At 55.7% G+C, this 21,169-nt stretch overlaps 1 long non-coding RNA gene across 1 annotated transcript in view; it reads left to right on the top strand.

The window, feature by feature from the left end:
• Positions 1–21,169, top strand: part of LOC140411776 (uncharacterized) — a 453,954-nt gene that overhangs the window by 190,564 nt on the left and 242,221 nt on the right. The window lies entirely within an intron of this gene.

The following is a 21,169-nucleotide window of genomic DNA, read 5'->3' on the forward strand; positions in this document are numbered from 1 at the left end:
ACAGCACTGGGTGTTGGGGCACAGCACTGGGTGTTAGGACACAGCACTAGGTGTCGTGGTACAGCACTGGATGTTGGGGTACAGCATTGGGTGTTGGGGTACAGCACTGGGTGTTGGGGTACAGCACTCGGTGTTGGGGTACAGCACTGGGTGTTGGGGTACAGCACTGGGTGTTGGAGGCACTGGGTGTTGGGGTACAGCACTGGGTGTTGTGGTACAGAACTGGGTTTTGTGGTTCAGCACTGGGTGTTGGGGTACAGCACTCGGTGTTGGGGTCCAGCACTGGGTGTTGGAGGCACTTGTTGTTGGGTACAGCACTAGGTGTTGGGGTACAGCACTGGGTGTTGGGGTACAGCACTGGATGTCGGGGTACAGCACTGGATGTCGGGGTACAGCACTCGGTGTTGCGGTACAGCACTGGGTGTTGGGGTACAGCACTGGGTGTTGAGGTACAGCACTGGGTGTTGGGGTACAGCACTGGGTGGTGGGGTACAGCACTGGGTGTTGAGGTACAGCACTGGGTGTTGGGGTACAGCACTGGGTGTTGGGGTACAGCACTGGGTGTTGGGGCACAGCACTGGGCGTTGGGGTACAGCACTGGGTGTTGGGGCACAGCACTGGGTGTTAGGACACAGCACTAGGTGTCGTGGTACAGCACTGGATGTTGGGGTACAGCATTGGGTGTTGGGGTACAGCACTGGGTGTTGGGGTACAGCACTCGGTGTTGGGGTACAGCACTGGGTGTTGGGGTACAGCACTGGGTGTTGGAGGCACTGGGTGTTGGGGTACAGCACTGGGTGTCGGGGTACAGCACTGGGTGTTGGGGTACAGCACTGGATGTTGGGGTACAGCATTGGGTGTTGGGGTTCAGAACTGAGTGTTGGGGTACAGCACTGGGTGTTGGGGTACAGCACTCGGTGTTGGGGTACAGCACTGGGTGTTGGGGTACAGCGCTGCATGTTGGGACACAGCACTGGGTGTCGGGGTACAGTACTGGATGTTGGGGTACAGCACTGGGTGTTGGGGTACAGCACTGGGTGTTGGAGGCACTGGGTGTTGGGGTACAGCACTGGATGTTGGGGTACAGCACTGGGTGTTGGGGTACAGCGCTGGGTGTTGGGACACAGCACTGGGTGTTGGGGCACAGCACTGGGTGTTGGGGTACAGCACTGGGTGTTGGGGTACAGCACTCGGTGGTGGGGTACAGCACTCGGTGTTGGGGTACAGCATTGGGTGTTGGAGGCACTGGGTGTTGGGGCACAGCACTGGATGTTGGGGTACAGCACTGGGTGTTGGGGTACAGCGCTGGTTGTTGGGGTACATACTGGGTGTTGGGACACAGCACTGGGTGTCGGGGTACAGCACTGGATGTTGGGGTACAGCACTGGGTGTTGGGGTACAGCACTGTGTGTTGGAGGCACTGGGTGTTGGGGTACAGCACTGGGTGTTGGGGTACAGAACTGGGTGTTGGGACACAGCACTACGTGTTGTAGGCACTGGGTGTCGGGGTACAGCACTGGGTGTTGAGGTACATCACTCGGTGTTGGGGTACAGCACTGGGTGTTGGGGTACATACTGGGTGTTGGGGTACAGCACTGGATGTTGGGGTACAGCACTGGGTGTTGGAGAACAGCACTGGGTGTTGGGACACAGCACTGGGTGTTAGGGTACATTACTGGATGTTGAAGTACAGCACTGGGAGTTGGGGTACAGCACTGGGTATTGGGGTACAGCACTGGGTGTCGGGGCACAGCACTGGGTGTCGGGGTACAGCACTGGGTGTTGGGACACAGCACTGGGTGTTGGGGACTTGGTGTTGGGGTACAGCACTGGGTGTTGGAGAACAGCACTGGGTGTTGGGGTACAGTACTGGGTGTTGGTGTATAGCACTGGGTGTTGGGGTACAGCACTGGGTGTTGGGGTACAGCACTGGGTGTTGGGGTACAGCACTGGGTGTTGGGGCACAGCACTGGGTGTTGGGGTGCGGCACTCGGTGTTAGGACACAGCACTGGGTGTTGGGGTACAGCACTGGGTGTTGGGGTACAGCACTGGGTGTTGGGGCACAGCACTGGGTGTTGGGGTACAGCACTGGGTGTTAGGGCACAGCACTGGGTATCGGGGCACAGCACTGGATGTTGGGGTACTGCACTGGGTGTTGTGGTACAGAACTGGGTTTTGTGGTTCAGCACTGGGTGTTGGGGTACAGCACTCGGTGTTGGGATACAGCACTGGGTGTTGGGGTACAGCACTGGGTGTTGGGGTACAGCATTCGGTGTTGGGGTACAGCACTAGGTGTTGGGGTACAGCATTGGGTGTTGGAGGCACTGGGTGTTGGGGTACAGCACTGGCTGTTGGGGTAAAGCACTGGGTGTTGGGGTACAGCATTGGGTGTTGGAGGCACTTGTTGTTGGGTACAGCTCTAGGTGTTGGGGTACAGCACTGGGTGTTGGGGTACAGCACTGGGTGCTGAGGTACAGCACTGGGTTTTGGTGTACAGCACTGGGTGTTGAGGTACAGCACTGAGTGTTGGGGTACAGCACTGGGTGTTGGGGTACAGCACTGGGTGTTGGGGTACAGCACTGGGCGTTGGGGCACAGCACTGGGTGTTGGGGTACAGCACTGGGTGTTGGGGTAGAGCACTGGGTGTTGGGGCACAGCACTGGGTGTTGGGGTACAGCACTGGGTGTTAGGACACAGCACTGGGTGTCGGGGTACAGCACTGGATGTTGGGGTACAGCATTGGGTGTTGGGTTACAGAACTGGGTGTTGGGGTACAGCACTCGGTGTTGGGGTACAGCACTGGGTGTTGGGGTACAGCACTGGGTGTTGGAGGCACTGGGTGTTGGGGTACAGCACTGGGTGTTGGGGTACAGCAATGGGTGTTGGGGTACAGCATTGGGTGTTGGGGTTCAGAACTGGGTGTTGGGGTACATCACTTGGTGTTGGGGTACAGCACTCGGTGTTGGGGTACAGCACTGGGTGTTCGGGTACAGCACTGGGTGTTGGAGGCACTGGGTGTTGGTGTACAGCACTGGGTGTTGGGGTACAGCGCTGGGTGTTGGGGTACAGAACTGGGTGTTGGGACACAGCACTGGGTGTCGGGACACAGCACTGGGTGTTGGGGTACAGCACTGGGTGTTGGGGTACAGCACTGGGTGTTGGAGGCACTGGGTGTTGGGGTACAGCACTGGGTGTTGGGGTACAGAACTGGGTGTTGGGACACAGCACTGGGTGTTGGGGTACAGCACTGGGTGGTGGGGTACAGCACTGGGTGTTGAGGTACAGCACTGGGTGTTGGGGTACAGCACTGGGTGTTGGGGTACAGCACTGGGTGTTGGGGCACAGCACTGGGCGTTGGGGTACAGCACTGGGTGTTGGGGCACAGCACTGGGTGTTAGGACACAGCACTAGGTGTCGTGGTACAGCACTGGATGTTGGGGTACAGCATTGGGTGTTGGGGTACAGCACTGGGTGTTGGGGTACAGCACTCGGTGTTGGGGTACAGCACTGGGTGTTGGGGTACAGCACTGGGTGTTGGAGGCACTGGGTGTTGGGGTACAGCACTGGGTGTCGGGGTACAGCACTGGGTGTTGGGGTACAGCACTGGATGTTGGGGTACAGCATTGGGTGTTGGGGTTCAGAACTGAGTGTTGGGGTACAGCACTGGGTGTTGGGGTACAGCACTCGGTGTTGGGGTACAGCACTGGGTGTTGGGGTACAGCGCTGCATGTTGGGACACAGCACTGGGTGTCGGGGTACAGTACTGGATGTTGGGGTACAGCACTGGGTGTTGGGGTACAGCACTGGGTGTTGGAGGCACTGGGTGTTGGGGTACAGCACTGGATGTTGGGGTACAGCACTGGGTGTTGGGGTACAGCGCTGGGTGTTGGGACACAGCACTGGGTGTTGGGGCACAGCACTGGGTGTTGGGGTACAGCACTGGGTGTTGGGGTACAGCACTCGGTGGTGGGGTACAGCACTCGGTGTTGGGGTACAGCATTGGGTGTTGGAGGCACTGGGTGTTGGGGCACAGCACTGGATGTTGGGGTACAGCACTGGGTGTTGGGGTACAGCGCTGGTTGTTGGGGTACATACTGGGTGTTGGGACACAGCACTGGGTGTCGGGGTACAGCACTGGATGTTGGGGTACAGCACTGGGTGTTGGGGTACAGCACTGTGTGTTGGAGGCACTGGGTGTTGGGGTACAGCACTGGGTGTTGGGGTACAGAACTGGGTGTTGGGACACAGCACTACGTGTTGTAGGCACTGGGTGTCGGGGTACAGCACTGGGTGTTGAGGTACATCACTCGGTGTTGGGGTACAGCACTGGGTGTTGGGGTACATACTGGGTGTTGGGGTACAGCACTGGATGTTGGGGTACAGCACTGGGTGTTGGAGAACAGCACTGGGTGTTGGGACACAGCACTGGGTGTTAGGGTACATTACTGGATGTTGAAGTACAGCACTGGGAGTTGGGGTACAGCACTGGGTATTGGGGTACAGCACTGGGTGTCGGGGCACAGCACTGGGTGTCGGGGTACAGCACTGGGTGTTGGGACACAGCACTGGGTGTTGGGGACTTGGTGTTGGGGTACAGCACTGGGTGTTGGAGAACAGCACTGGGTGTTGGGGTACAGTACTGGGTGTTGGTGTATAGCACTGGGTGTTGGGGTACAGCACTGGGTGTTGGGGTACAGCACTGGGTGTTGGGGTACAGCACTGGGTGTTGGGGCACAGCACTGGGTGTTGGGGTGCGGCACTCGGTGTTAGGACACAGCACTGGGTGTTGGGGTACAGCACTGGGTGTTGGGGTACAGCACTGGGTGTTGGGGCACAGCACTGGGTGTTGGGGTACAGCACTGGGTGTTAGGGCACAGCACTGGGTATCGGGGCACAGCACTGGATGTTGGGGTACTGCACTGGGTGTTGTGGTACAGAACTGGGTTTTGTGGTTCAGCACTGGGTGTTGGGGTACAGCACTCGGTGTTGGGATACAGCACTGGGTGTTGGGGTACAGCACTGGGTGTTGGGGTACAGCATTCGGTGTTGGGGTACAGCACTAGGTGTTGGGGTACAGCATTGGGTGTTGGAGGCACTGGGTGTTGGGGTACAGCACTGGCTGTTGGGGTAAAGCACTGGGTGTTGGGGTACAGCATTGGGTGTTGGAGGCACTTGTTGTTGGGTACAGCTCTAGGTGTTGGGGTACAGCACTGGGTGTTGGGGTACAGCACTGGGTGCTGAGGTACAGCACTGGGTTTTGGTGTACAGCACTGGGTGTTGAGGTACAGCACTGAGTGTTGGGGTACAGCACTGGGTGTTGGGGTACAGCACTGGGTGTTGGGGTACAGCACTGGGCGTTGGGGCACAGCACTGGGTGTTGGGGTACAGCACTGGGTGTTGGGGTAGAGCACTGGGTGTTGGGGCACAGCACTGGGTGTTGGGGTACAGCACTGGGTGTTGGGGTACAGCACTCGGTGTCGGGGTACAGCACTGGATGTTGGGGTACAGCATTGGGTGTTGGGTTACAGAACTGGGTGTTGGGGTACAGCACTCGGTGTTGGGGTACAGCACTGGGTGTTGGGGTACAGCACTGGGTGTTGGAGGCACTGGGTGTTGGGGTACAGCACTGGGTGTTGGGGTACAGCAATGGGTGTTGGGGTACAGCATTGGGTGTTGGGGTTCAGAACTGGGTGTTGGGGTACATCACTTGGTGTTGGGGTACAGCACTCGGTGTTGGGGTACAGCACTGGGTGTTCGGGTACAGCACTGGGTGTTGGAGGCACTGGGTGTTGGTGTACAGCACTGGGTGTTGGGGTACAGCGCTGGGTGTTGGGGTACAGAACTGGGTGTTGGGACACAGCACTGGGTGTCGGGACACAGCACTGGGTGTTGGGGTACAGCACTGGGTGTTGGGGTACAGCACTGGGTGTTGGAGGCACTGGGTGTTGGGGTACAGCACTGGGTGTTGGGGTACAGAACTGGGTGTTGGGACACAGCACTGGGTATTGGTGTACAGCACTGGGTGTCGGGGCACAGCACTGGGTGTCGGGGTACAGCACTGGGTGTTGGGACACAGCACTGGGTGTTGGGGACTTGGTGTTGGGGTACAGCACTGGGTGTTGGAGAACAGCACTGGGTGTTGGGGTACAGTACTGGGTGTTGGTGTACAGCACTGGGTGTTGGGGTACAGCACTGGGTGTTGGGGTACAGCACTGGGTGTTGGGGCACAGCACTGGGTGTTGGGGTGCAGCACTGGGTGTTGGGGTACAGCACTGGGTGTTGGGGTACAACACTGGGTGTTGGGGCACAGCACTGGGTGTTGGGGTACAGCACTGGGTGTTAGGACACAGCACTGGGTATCGGGGCACAGCACTGGGTGTTGGGGCACAGCACTGGGTGTTGGGGTACAGCACTGGGTGTTGGGGCACAGCACTGGGTGTTAGGACACAGCACTAGGTGTCGTGGTACAGCACTGGATGTTGGGGTACAGCATTGGGTGTTGGGGTACAGCACTGGGTGTTGGGGTACAGCACTCGGTGTTGGGGTACAGCACTGGGTGTTGGGGTACAGCACTGGGTGTTGGAGGCACTGGGTGTTGGGGTACAGCACTGGGTGTCGGGGTACAGCACTGGGTGTTGGGGTACAGCACTGGATGTTGGGGTACAGCATTGGGTGTTGGGGTTCAGAACTGAGTGTTGGGGTACAGCACTGGGTGTTGGGGTACAGCACTCGGTGTTGGGGTACAGCACTGGGTGTTGGGGTACAGCGCTGCGTGTTGGGACACAGCACTGGGTGTCGGGGTACAGTACTGGATGTTGGGGTACAGCACTGGGTGTTGGGGTACAGCACTTGGTGTTGGAGGCACTGGGTGTTGGGGTACAGCACTGGATGTTGGGGTACAGCACTGGGTGTTGGGGTACAGCGCTGGGTGTTGGGACACAGCACTGAGTGTTGGGGTACAGCACTGGGTGTTGGGGTACAGCACTGGGTGTTGGGGTACAGCACTGGGCGTTGGGGCACAGCACTGGGTGTTGGGGTACAGCACTGGGTGTTGGGGTAGAGCACTGGGTGTTGGGGCACAGCACTGGGTGTTGGGGTACAGCACTGGGTGTTAGGACACAGCACTGGGTGTCGGGGTACAGCACTGGATGTTGGGGTACAGCATTGGGTGTTGGGTTACAGAACTGGGTGTTGGGGTACAGCACTCGGTGTTGGGGTACAGCACTGGGTGTTGGGGTACAGCACTGGGTGTTGGAGGCACTGGGTGTTGGGGTACAGCACTGGGTGTTGGGGTACAGCAATGGGTGTTGGGGTACAGCATTGGGTGTTGGGGTTCAGAACTGGGTGTTGGGGTACATCACTTGTTGTTGGGGTACAGCACTCGGTGTTGGGGTACAGCACTGGGTGTTCGGGTACAGCACTGGGTGTTGGAGGCACTGGGTGTTGGGGTACAGCACTGGGTGTTGGGGTACAGCGCTGGGTGTTGGGGTACAGAACTGGGTGTTGGGACACAGCACTGGGTGTCGGGACACAGCACTGGATGTTGGGGTACAGAACTGGGTGTTGGGGTACAGCACTGGGTGTTGGAGGCACTGGGTGTTGGGGTACAGCACTGGGTGTTGGGGTACAGAACTGGGTGTTGGGACACAGCACTACGTGTTGTAGGCACTGGGTGTCGGGGTACAGCACTGGGTGTTGAGGTACAGCACTCGGTTTTGGGGTACAGCACTGGGTGTTGGGGTACATACTGGGTGTTGGGGTACAGCACTGGATGTTGGGGTACAGCACTGGGTGTTGGAGAACAGCACTGGGTGTTGGGACACAGCACTGGGTGTTGGGGTACAGCACTGGATGTTGAGGTACAGCACTGGGTGTTGGGGTACAGCACTGGGTATTGGTGTACAGCACTGGGTGTCGGGGCACAGCACTGGGTGTCGGGGTACAGCACTGGGTGTTGGGACACAGCACTGGGTGTTGGGGACTTGGTGTTGGGGTACAGCACTGGGTGTTGGGGTACAGCACTGGGTGTTGGGGTACAGCACTGGGTGTTGGGGCACAGCACTGGGTGTTGGGGTGCAGCACTCGGTGTTAGGACACAGCACTGGGTGTTGGGGTACAGCACTGGGTGTTGGGGTACAGCACTGGGTGTTGGGGTACAACACTGGGTGTTGGGGCACAGCACTGGGTGTTGGGGTACAGCACTGGGTGTTAGGACACAGCACTGGGTATCGGGGCACAGCACTGGGTGTTGGGGCACAGCACTGGGTGTTGGGGTACAGCACTGGGTGTTGGGGCACAGCACTGGGTGTTAGGACACAGCACTAGGTGTCGTGGTACAGCACTGGATGTTGGGGTACAGCATTGGGTGTTGGGGTACAGCACTGGGTGTTGGGGTACAGCACTCGGTGTTGGGGTACAGCACTGGGTGTTGGGGTACAGCACTGGGTGTTGGAGGCACTGGGTGTTGGGGTACAGCACTGGGTGTCGGGGTACAGCACTGGGTGTTGGGGTACAGCACTGGATGTTGGGGTACAGCATTGGGTGTTGGGGTTCAGAACTGAGTGTTGGGGTACAGCACTGGGTGTTGGGGTACAGCACTCGGTGTTGGGGTACAGCACTGGGTGTTGGGGTACAGCGCTGCGTGTTGGGACACAGCACTGGGTGTCGGGGTACAGTACTGGATGTTGGGGTACAGCACTGGGTGTTGGGGTACAGCACTGGGTGTTGGAGGCACTGGGTGTTGGGGTACAGCACTGGATGTTAGGGTACAGCACTGGGTGTTGGGCTACAGCGCTGGGTGTTGGGACACAGCACTGGGTGTTGGGGCACAGCACTGGGTGTTGGGGTACAGCACTGGGTGTTGGGGTACAGCACTCGGTGGTGGGGTACAGCACTCGGTGTTGGGGTACAGCATTGGGTGTTGGAGGCACTGGGTGTTGGGGTACAGCACTGGGTGTTGAGGTACAGCACTCGGTGTTGGGGTACAGCACTGGTTGTTGGGGTACATACTGGGTGTTGGGGTACAGCACTGGGTGTTGGGACACAGCACTGGATGTTGGGGTACAGCACTGGGTGTTGGGGTACAGCGCTGGGTGTTGGGGTACAGAACTGGGTGTTGGGACACAGCACTGGGTGTCGGGGTACAGCACTGGATGTTGGGGTACAGCACTGGGTGTTGGGGTACAGCACTGGGTGTTGGAGGCACTGGGTGTTGGGGTACAGCACTGGGTGTTGGGGTACAGAACTGGGTGTTGGGACACAGCACTACGTGTTGTAGGCACTGGGTGTCGGGGTACAGCACTGGGTGTTGAGGTACATCACTCGGTGTTGGGGTACAGCACTGGGTGTTGGGGTACATACTGGGTGTTGGGGTACAGCACTGGATGTTGGGGTACAGCACTGGGTGTTGGAGAACAGCACTGGGTGTTGGGACGCAGCACTGGGTGTTAGGGTACAGCACTGGATGTTGGGGTACAGCACTGGGTGTTGGGGTACAGCACTGGGTATTGGGGTACAGTACTGGGTGTTGGTGTACAGCACTGGGTGTTGGGGTACAGCACTGGGTGTTGGGGTACAGCACTGGGTGTTGGGGTACAGCACTGGGTGTTGGGTACAGCACTGGGTGTTGGGGTGCGGCACTCGGTGTTAGGACACAGCACTGGGTGTTGGGGTACAGCACCGGGTGTTGGGGTACAGCACTGGGTGTTGGGGCACAGCACTGGGTGTTGGGGTACAGCACTGGGTGTTAGGGCACAGCACTGGGTATCGGGGCACAGCACTGGATGTTGGGGTACAGCACTGGGTGTTGTGGTACAGAACTGGGTTTTGTGGTTCAGCACTGGGTGTTGGGGTACAGCACTCGGTGTTGGGGTACAGCACTGGGTGTTGGGGTACAGCACTGGGTGTTGGGGTACAGCATTCGGTGTTGGGGTACAGCACTAGGTGTTGGGGTACAGCATTGGGTGTTGGAGGCACTGGGTGTTGGGGTACAGCACTGGCTGTTGGGGTAAAGCACTGGGTGTTGGGGTACAGCACTGGGTGTTGGAGGCACTTGTTGTTGGGTACAGCACTAGGTGTTGGGGTACAGCACTGGGTGTTGGGGTACAGCACTGGGTGCTGAGGTACAGCACTGGGTTTTGGTGTACAGCACTGGGTGTTGAGGTACAGCACTGAGTGTTGGGGTACAGCACTGGGTGTTGGGGTACAGCACTGGGTGTTGGGGTACAGCACTGGGCGTTGGGGCACAGCACTGGGTGTTGGGGTACAGCACTCGGTTTGGGGTAGAGCACTGGGTGTTGGGGCACAGCACTGGGTGTTGGGGTACAGCACTGGGTGTTAGGACACAGCACTGGGTGTCGGGGTACAGCACTGGATGTTGGGGTACAGCATTGGGTGTTGGGTTACAGAACTGGGTGTTGGGGTACAGCACTCGGTGTTGGGGTACAGCACTGGGTGTTGGGGTACAGCACTGGGTGTTGGAGGCACTGGGTGTTGGGGTACAGCACTGGGTGTTGGGGTACAGCAATGGGTGTTGGGGAACAGCATTGGGTGTTGGGGTTCAGAACTGGGTGTTGGGGTACATCACTTGGTGTTGGGGTACAGCACTCGGTGTTGGGGTACAGCACTGGGTGTTCGGGTACAGCACTGGGTGTTGGAGGCACTGGGTGTTGGGGTACAGCACTGGGTGTTGGGGTACAGCGCTGGGTGTTGGGGTACAGAACTGGGTGTTGGGACACAGCACTGGGTGTCGGGACACAGCACTGTATGTTGGGGTACAGAACTGGGTGTTGGGGTACAGCACTGGGTGTTGGAGGCACTGGGTGTTGGGGTACAGCACTGGGTGTTGGGGTACAGAACTGGGTGTTGGGACACAGCACTACGTGTTGTAGGCACTGGGTGTCGGGGTACAGCACTGGGTGTTGAGGTACAGCACTCGGTGTTGGGGTACAGCACTGGGTGTTGGGGTACATACTGGGTGTTGGGGTACAGCACTGGATGTTGGGGTACAGCACTGGGTGTTGGAGAACAGCACTGAGTGTTGGGACACAGCACTGGGTGTTGGGGTACAGCACTGGATGTTGAGGTACAGCACTGGGTGTTGGGGTACAGCACTGGGTATTGGTGTACAGCACTGGGTGTCGGGGCACAGCACTGGGTGTCGGGGTACAGCACTGGGTGTTGGGACACAGCACTGGGTGTTGGGGACTTGGTGTTGGGGTACAGCACTGGGTGTTGGAGAACAGCACTGGGTGTTGGGGTACAGTACTGGGTGTTGGTGTACAGTACTGGGTGTTGGGGTACAGCACTGGGTGTTGGGGTACAGCACTGGGTGTTGGGGCACAGCACTGGGTGTTGGGGTGCAGCACTCGGTGTTAGGACACAGCACTGGGTGTTGGGGTACAGCACTGGGTGTTGGGGTACAGCACTGGGTGTTGGGGTACAACACTGGGTGTTGGGGCACAGCACTGGGTGTTGGGGTACAGCACTGGGTGTTTGGACACAGCACTGGGTATCGGGGCACAGCACTGGATGTTGGGGTACAGCACTGGGTGTTGTGGTACAGAACTGGGTGTTGGGGTTCAGCACTGGGTGTTGGCGTACAGCACTCGGTGTTGGGGTACAGCACTGGGTGTTGGGGTACAGCAATGGGTGTTGGGGTACAGCACTCGGTGTTGGGGTACAGCACTAGGTGTTGGGGTACAGCATTGGGTGTTGGAGGCACTGCGTGTTGGGGTACAGCACTGGCTGTTGGGGTAAAGCACTGGGTGTTGGGGTACAGCACTGGGTGTTGGAGGCACTTGTTGTTGGGTACAGCACTAGGTGTTGGCGTACAGCACTGGGTGTTGGGGTACAGCACTGGGTGTTGAGGTACAGCACTGGGTTTTGGGGTACATCACTGGGTGTTGAGGTACAGCACTGGGTGTTGGGGTACAGCACTGGGTGTTGGGGTACAGCACTGGGTGTTAGGACACAGTACTGGGTGTTGGGGCACAGCACTGGGTGTTGGGGTACAGCATTGGGTGTTGGGTTACAGAACTGGGTGTTGGGGTACAGCACTCGGTGTTGGGGTACAGCACTGGGTGTTGGGGTACAGCACTGGGTGTTGGAGGCACTGGGTGTTGGGGTACAGCACTGGGTGTTGGGGTACAGCACTGGGTGTTGGGGTACAGCATTGGGTGTTGGGGTTCAGAACTGGGTGTTGGGGTACAGCACTTGGTGTTGGGGTACAGCACTCGGTGTTGGGGTACAGCACTGGGTGTTGGAGGCACTGGGTGTTGGGGTACAGCGCTGGGTGTTGGGGTACAGAACTGGGTGTTGGGACACAGCACTGGGTGTCGGGGTACAGCACTGGATGTTGGGGTACAGCACTGCGTGTTGGGGTACAGCACTGGGTGTTGGGGTACATAACTAGGTGTTGGGACACAGCACTGTGTGTTGGGGTACAGCACTCGGTGTTGGGGTACAGCATTGGGTGTTGTAGGCACTGGGTGTTGGGGTACAGCACTGGGTGTTGAGGTACAGCACTCGGTGTTGGGGTACAGCACTCGGTGTTGGGGTACAGCACTGGGTGTTGGGGTACAGCACTGGATGTTGGGGTACAGCACTGGGTGTTGGGGTACAGCGCTGGGTGTTGGGGTACAGAACTGGGTGTTGGGACACAGCACTGGGTGTCGGGGTACAGCACTGGATGTTGGGGTACAGCACTGGGTGTTGGGGTACAGCACTGGGTGTTGGAGGCACTGGGTGTTGGGGTACAGCACTGGGTGTTGGGACACAGCACTGGGTGTTGGAGGCACTGGGTGTTGGGGTACAGTACTGGGTGTTGGGGTACAGAACTGGGTGTTGGAGGCACTGGGTGTTGGGGTACAGCACTGGGTGTTGAGGTACAGCACTCGGTGTTGGGGTACAGCACTGGGTGTTGGGGTACATACTGGGTGTTGGGGTACAGCACTGGATGTTGGGGTACAGCACTGGGTGTTGGAGAACAGCACTGGGTGTTGGGACACAGCACTGGGTGTTGGGGTACAGCACTGGGTGTTGGAAAACAGCACTGGGTGTTGGGGTACAGCACTGGGTGTTGGGACACAGCACTGGTTGTTGGGGTACAGCACTGGATGTTGGGGTACAGCACTGGGTGTTGGAGAACAGCACTGGGTGTTGGGGTACAGCACTGGGTATTGGGGTACAGCACTGGATGTCGGGGTACAGCACTGGGTGTTGGGGTACAGCACTGGGTATTGGGGTACAGCACTGGATGTCGGGGTACAGCACTGGGTGTTGGGGTACAGCACTGGTATCCTGTAAGTTTCAATAAGATCCCCCCTCACCCTTAAACTCCAATGAGCACAGACCCAGAGTCCTCAACCGTTCCTCATGAGACAAGTTCTTCATTCCAGGGATCATTCTTGTGGACCTCTTCTGGACCCTTTCCAAGGCCAGCACATCCTTCCTTAGATACGGGGCCCAAAACTGCTCACAATACTCCAAATGGGGTCTGACCAGAGCCTTATACAGCCTCAGAAGTACATCCCTGGTCTTGTATTCTCGCCCTCTTGACATGAAAGCTAACATTGCATTTTCCTTCCTAACTGCCGACTGAACCTGGACGTTAACCTTAAGAGAATCGTGAACAAGGACTCCCAAGTCCCTTTGTGCTTCCGATTTCCTGAGCATCTCCCCATTTAGAAAATAGACTGCCAAAATTCCTCCTTCCAAAGTGCTTAACCTCACACTTTTCCACATTGTATTCCATCTGCCACTTCATTGCCCGCTCTCCAAGCTCGTCCAAGTCCTTCTGCAGCCCGCCTGCTTCCTCAATACTACCTGTCCCTCGACAGATCTTTGTATCATCTGCAAACGTAGCAACAGATTCTTCCAGATCATTAATGTATATTGTGAAAAGTTGTGGTCCCAGCACAGACCCCTGAGGCACACCACTAGTCACCGGCTGCCATCCTGAAAAAGACCCCTTTAGCCCCACTCTCTGCCTTCTGCCAGTCAGCCAATCCTCTATCCATGCCAGGATCTTACCCTGAACACCATGGGCTCTTAATTTATTTAACAGTCTCCTATGCGGCACCTTGTCAAAGGCCTTCTGGAAATCTAAATAAATCACGTCCACTGGTTCTCCTTTGTCTAACTTGCTTGTTACTTCCTCAAAGAACTCTAACAGATTTGTCAGACAGGATCTCTCTTTGACGAAGCCGTGCTGACTCAGTCCTATTTTACCATGCACTTCCAAGTACTCCGCAATCTCATCTTTAATAACAGACTCTAAAGTCTTACCAATGGCCGAAGTCAGGCTAACCGGCCTATAATTCCCCGTCTTCTGCCTCCCTCCCTTCTTTTTCAGGGGTGTTACATTAACCACTTTCCAGTCCTCTGGGACCCTCCCTGCCTCCAGTGAATCACTGCCTCCAGTGATTCCTGAAAGATCGTCACCAGTGCCTCCACACTCTCCACAGCTTCTCTTTTAGGACCCGCTGCAGCCCATCGGCAGCTCAATTTTTAAAAAAGCAGTACTGATCGGTGCGCGCCTGACTGTTGCTGGGGAGGGGGTTAGATCCCGTGAGGACGTTAGATAGCGGGTCACTCCCGTCAATTGTACGGAGATTGGCCTGAAGTGGGGGTTACTGGATTCTCGCCGCGCTGTGGTGGGATTCTGACTTTGCCATTCGGCGTGGGCCGGTTAGATCGCAAACCGATCGGGGCCCAGTGCGGCCCTCGATTTCCGCTCTCTCCGTGATCTAGCGGAGGGTCAGTGCAGTCTCATAGAACATAGAACATAGAACAATACAGCGCAGTACAGGCCCTTCGGCCCACGATGTTGCACCAAAACAAAAGCCATCTAACCTACACTATACCATTATCATCCATATGTTTATCCAATAAACTTTTAAATGCCCTCAATGTTGGCGAGTTCACTACTGTAGCAGGTAGGGCATTCCACGGCCTCACCACTCTTTGCGTAAAGAACCTACCTCTGACCTCTGTCCTATATCTATTACCCCTCAGTTTAAAGTTATGTCCCCTCGTGCCAGCCATATCCATCCGCGGGAAAAGGCTCTCACTGTCCACCCTATCTAACCCCCTGATCATTTTGTATGCCTCGATTAAGTCTCCTCTTAACCTCTAACGCAAACAACCTCAAGTCTATCAGCCTTTCCTCATAAGATTTTCCCTTCATACCAGGCAACATCCTGGTAAATCTCCTCTGCACCCGCTCCAAAGCCTCCACGTCCTTCCTATAATGCGGTGACCAGAACTGTACGCAATACTCCAAATGCGGCCGAACCACAGTTCTGTACAGCTGCAACATGACCTCCCGACTCCGGAACTCAATCCCTCTACCAATAAAGGCCAACACTCCATAGGCCTTCTTCACAACCCTATCAACCTGGGTGGCAACTTTCAGGGATCTATGTACATGGACACCTAGATCCCTCTGCTCATCCACACTTTCAAGAACTTTACCATTAGCCAAATATTCCGCATTCCTGTTATTCCTTCCAAAGTGAATCACCTCACACTTCTCTACATTAAACTCCATTTGCCACCTCTCAGCCCAGCTCTGCAGCTTATCTATATCCCTCTGTAACCTGCTACATCCTTCCACACTATCGACAACACCACCGACTTTAGTATCGTCTGCAAATTTACTCACCCACCCTTCTGCGCCTTCCTCTAGGTCATTGATAAAAATGACAAACAGCAACGGCCCCAGAACAGATCCTTGTGGTACTCCACTTGTGACTGTACTCCATTCTGAACATTTCCCATCAACCACCACCCTCTGTGATCTTTCAGCTAGCCAATTTCTGATCCACATCTCTAAATCACCCTCAATCCCCAGCCTCCGTATTTTTTACAATAGCCTACCGTGGGGAACCTTATCAAATGCTTTGCTGAAATCCATATACACCACATCAACTGCTCTACCCTCGTCTACCTGTTCAGTCACCTTCTCAAAGAACTCAATAAGGTTTGTGAGGCATGACCTACCCTTCACAAAGCCATGCTGACTATCCCTGATCATATTATTCCTATCTAGATGATTATAAATCTTGTCTCTTATAATCCCCTCCAAGACTTTACCCACTACAGGCGTGAGGCTCACCGGTCTATAGTTGCCGGGGTTGTCTCTGCTCCCCTTTTTGAACAAAGGGACCACATTTGCTGTCCTCCAGTCCTCTGGCACTATTCCTGTAGCCAATGATGACATAAAAATCAAAGCCAAAGGTCCAGCAATCCCTTCCCTGGCCTCCCAGAGAATCCTAGGATAAATCCCATCAGGTCCCGGGGACTTATCTATTTTCAGCCTGTCCAGAATTGCCAACACCTCTTCCCTACGTACCTCAATGCCATCTATTCTATTAGCCTGGGGCTCAGCATTCTCCTCCACAACATTATCTTTTTCCTGAGTGAATACTGATGAAAAATATTCATTTAGTATCTCGCCTATCTCTTCAGACTCCACACACAATTTCCCATCCCTGTCCTTGACTGGTCCTACTCTTTCCCTAGTCATTCGCTTATTCCTGACATACCTATAGAAAGCTTTTGGGTTTTCCTTGATCCTTCCTGCCAAATACTTCTCATGTCCCCTCCTTGCTCGTCTTAGCTCTCTCTTTAGATCCTTCCTCGCTACCTTGTAACTATCCATCGCCCCAACTGAAACTTCACACCTCATCTTCACATAGGCCTCCTTCTTCCTCTTAACAAGAGATTCCACTTCCTTGGTAAACCACGGTTCCCTCGCTCGACGCCTTCCTCCCTGTCTGACCGGTACATACTTATCAAGAACACGCAGTAGCTGATCCTTGAACAAGCCCCACTTATCCAGTGTGCCCAACACTTGCAGCCTACTTCTCCACCTTATCCCCCCCAAGTCACGTCTAATGGCATCATAATTGCCCTTCCCCCAGCTATAACTCTTGCCCTGCGGTGTATACTTATCCCTTTCCATCATTAACGTAAACGTCACCGAATTGTGGTCACTGTCCCCAAAGTGCTCTCCTACCTCCAAATCCAACACCTGGCCTGGTTCATTACCCAAAACCAAATCCAACGTGGCCTCGCCTCTTGTTGGCCTGTCAACATATTGTTTCAGGAAACCCTCCTGCACACACTGTACAAAAAACGACCCATCTAATGTACTCGAACTATATCTTTTCCAGTCAATATTTGGAAAGTTAAAGTCTCCCATAATAACTACCCTGTTACTTTCGCTCATATCCAGAATCATCTTCGCCATCCTTTCCTCTACATCCCTAGAAATATTAGGAGGCCTATAAAAAACTCCCAACAGGGTGACCTCTCCTTTCCTGTTTCTAACTTCAGCCCACACTACCTCGGAAGAAGAGTCCCCATCTAGCATCCTCTCCGCCACCGTAATACTGCTCTTGACTAGCAGCGCCACACCTCCCCCTCTTTTGCCTCCTTCTCTGAGCTTACTAAAACACCTAAACCCCGGGACCTGCAACATCCATTCCTGTCCCTGCTCTATCCATGTCTCCGAAATGGAGACGATGGGCCAAGTGGCCTCCTTCGACACTGTGGGGATTCTATTGCTTCTGTGGGGCCTGGCTTCGAGGGGGGTGGGAGTTAGTCCACTGCAAATAAATGTTGGTTTGACAGCATGTTCTACGAGGACGGGGCCTCCTGATGGGCTTCATTGCAAAGCGGTGATGTGACTGGACTCAAAAGCCAAGTCTCCGGGGCAGTGGGAGAATTTTAATTCCGCCCAAAGGAAACGGCTTGGAAATAAAGAGCTGGTCTGTCATTGAAAGTGAATTTGAAACTGTTGGCTCTTTAGAAAAGCTGCAGCAACTCTGATTTCTGTTTGTCCAGAATCTTTAAAGCATGCAAAACTGCTTCGCACTTCAGCCAAATCACCCCAGGAGGGATTCATTCAGACACTTGGTCAGAGAGATGGGGAGCCACTGTTTGCTCAATGATGATATGAACCCGTGATGGAGAGGCTGACTGATTATTCCAATCATGAGAACGGTCTTTAATTCATGTCGACTGAAGCTATTCTCTTGGATAAGGTCGCCTCCTTTCTTTTGGTTAGCATTGTGGAGCAGGATTGAGAGAACGAGCGACTTATTCCAGCTCCTAATTAGTATTTGTATGTAATTTGTTTAGTGAATGAGTCATGTATCTGAAATGAATTTCTGTTTGGACGAGAAAGTGAGTTGAAATGAATCGGAGGGACGGGAGTTTGCAAGCTGAGAGCTCGATGGTGGGCGTTCGAAACCTTGGGTAGCCAAGGGCATGGTCAATGTTGGATGGATTACAATCATGGTTCTAAAAAGACCAGAAATGAGAGAACAAAGAACAAAGAAATGTACAGCACAGGAACAGGCCCTTCGGCCCTCCAAGCCTGTGCCGACCATGCTGCCCGTCTAAACTAAAATCTTCCACACTTCCGGGGTCCGTATCCCGATATTCCCATCCTATTCATGTATTTGTCAAGATGCCCCTTAAACGTCACTATCGTCCCTGCTTCCACCACCTCCTCCGGCAGCGAGTTCCAGGCACCCACTACCCTCTGTGTAAAAAATTTCCCTCGTACATCTCCTCTAAACCTTGCCCCTCTCACCTTAAACCTATGCCCCCTAGTAATTGGCCCCTCTACCTTGGGGAAAAGCCTCTGACTATCCACTCTTTCTATGCCCCTCATAATTTTGTATACTTCTATCAGGTCGCCCCTCAACCTCCTTCGTTCCAGTGAGTTTATTCAACCGCTCCTCATACCTAATGCCCTCCATACTGATGAGCAGAGCGATCCCAGAGAGCTGTGGTGGGGTTATAGAGATAGAGAGGGACAAGGTTCCGGAAGGAATGGAAAACCAGGATGAGAATTGTACAGTCAGGAGCCAATGTCGGTGAATGAGCACAACGGTAGTCGGGAAATAGGAAACAAGAATCGAGGAGCAGAGTTTCAGACGAGCTGATGTTCATCAAATGGAGATTATGGGAAAGCAGCAATTATGGGATGGTCAGGCCCGGCTGTGAGAAAGGCCTGGATGAGGAGTTCAGCAGCTACTGAGATGAGAGAGAGATGGAGTTGGGCAATAAACTTGTCTTGGGCATCGAGTGAGGACTATGCAGTCACAAGGTCATCACAGAATCTGGGGCGAGATTCTCCGACCCCCCGCCGGGTTGGAGAATCGCCGGGGGCTGGCGTGAATCCCGCCCCCGCCGGTTGCCGAAGTCTCCGGCACCGTAGATTCGGCGGGGGCGGGAATTGTGCCGCGCCGGTTGGCGGGCCCCCCCGCGCGATTCTCCGGCCCGCGATGGGCCGAAGTCCCGCCGCTAAAATGCCTGTCCCGCCGGCGTAGATTAAACCACCTACAAGGCGGCGCGGGCGGGCTCCGGGGTCCTGGGGGGGGGGCGCGGGGCGATCTGGCCCCGGGGGGGTGCCCCCACGGTGGCCTGGCCCGCCCGGAGATGTCATTTCCGCGCCAGCTGGCGGAAATTCGTCCGCCGCCGGCCTAGCCCCTTAAGGTTGGGGCTCGGCCCCCAAAGATGCGGCGCATTCCGCACCTTTGGGGCGGCGCGATGCCCGACTGATGTGCGCCGTTTTGGGCGCCAGTCGGCGGACATCGCACCATTTCCGGAGAATTTCGCCCCACATCTATACCAAGTTAGTGATCCTCAGGCTGTGACCCCCTGGTCCTGGAGACCCCCACCATGGGGATCATCCTTCCTGCATCATTCCGTAGGAATTTTATAGGCCCCCTATGAGACCCCTCCCCCTCATTCTTCTGAACTCCAGCGAATTCAATCCTTTCTTTTATATAAATATTTTTATTAAAGTTTGCATTTTTACGCAGTACAAGAGATGGATAAAACGGCTATTATTTACAATTTACACATTGTTCCTTTTTGACATCTCTCACCCCGGCTCTGCCCCCCCCCTTCCGTCCCCCTTTGCCCCCCCGGCCCCCCCCCCCCCCCCCCGCCTCGCCCCACTCCCCTTTCCCACTGTCTCCGGGTCCTATCCAAGGCCCTTCCTGTCACCATAGATGGTTTGTTCTGGGTGTGTTTTATTTTTAGAGTGATGCATGATCAATGACCACTAAAGCGAGGTTGTAGTCCAACTGAAGGCTTTAATAAGCTCGATGTTTCCCCCAGCAGCTCAGGTACAGAATGAAGGCTGCTGGGGAGACACGGGTTCTTATACCCCGCCTAGCAGGGCGGAGCTACCATACACCTTAACCAATAGGAAACATACAATATCTACCAATGGTGTTCCAGCATTATCAGGTACCGTCATACCTCTACACAGACTACCACATCGAGCTTTTCGAGGGGCCCTCTTGGCATTTCCTTGGGTCTTTCCCCCTGTTGCCCCCCCTCCTCATTCCTGTCTGCTTTCTGTGGCCCTAGTGGTTCCCGTGCATCCCCCTGCACCCCCCCCCCCCTCCCCGTTCTATCCCTTGTTGGCTACAAACAGGTCTTGGAACAGGCTGACGACTTTGCCGAATCCACCTTCCCACCCTCGGACGGCGAACTTGATCTTCTCCAGGTGGAGAAATGCCGATCGGTCTGCCAGCCAGTCTGCAGCTGTGGGCGGTGCGGCCGATCGAGCAGGACTCTCCGGCGGGCGATGAGGGAAGCAAATGCAAGGGAGACGGCACCTCTTCCTCAGAGGAAGTTCCAGCTGGCCTGATACCCCGAAGACGGCCACTCTCGGGCACGGCTCCACCCTCACCCCCACCACCTCGGACATCGCCTCGAAGAAGGCTGCCCAGAACCCGACTAGCCTGGGACAGGCCCAGGACATGTGGGCGAGGCTGGCCGGGCCTCGCTGGCACCGCTCACATTTGTGATCTGCCTCCGGGGAGAGCCAGCTCAGGCTCCATCAGGTGCGCCCTGTGCACCACTTTCAGCTGCAGGAGGCTGAGCCTTGCGCAGGAGGAGGTGGAGTTGGCCCAGTTCAGTGCTTCGCTGCAGAGTCCCCACCCTACTTCCATCCCTAACTCTTCCTCCCATTTCTCCCTTGTTCCATCCAGTGGGGGGAGCGTGTGCTTCCTACAAGTCGTCCGTATATGTCCCCGCAGTTCCCCTTTTCCATACTGTCCGCATCCAGTAGCTCCTCCAACATTGTGTCTCTCGGGGCCCTAGGGTGGCCCCGTCGTCTCCTTGTGGAGGATGTTT

Source organism: Scyliorhinus torazame, chromosome 4 (genome assembly GCF_047496885.1).
Source record: "Scyliorhinus torazame isolate Kashiwa2021f chromosome 4, sScyTor2.1, whole genome shotgun sequence".
NCBI classification, from domain to species: domain Eukaryota; kingdom Metazoa; phylum Chordata; class Chondrichthyes; order Carcharhiniformes; family Scyliorhinidae; genus Scyliorhinus; species Scyliorhinus torazame.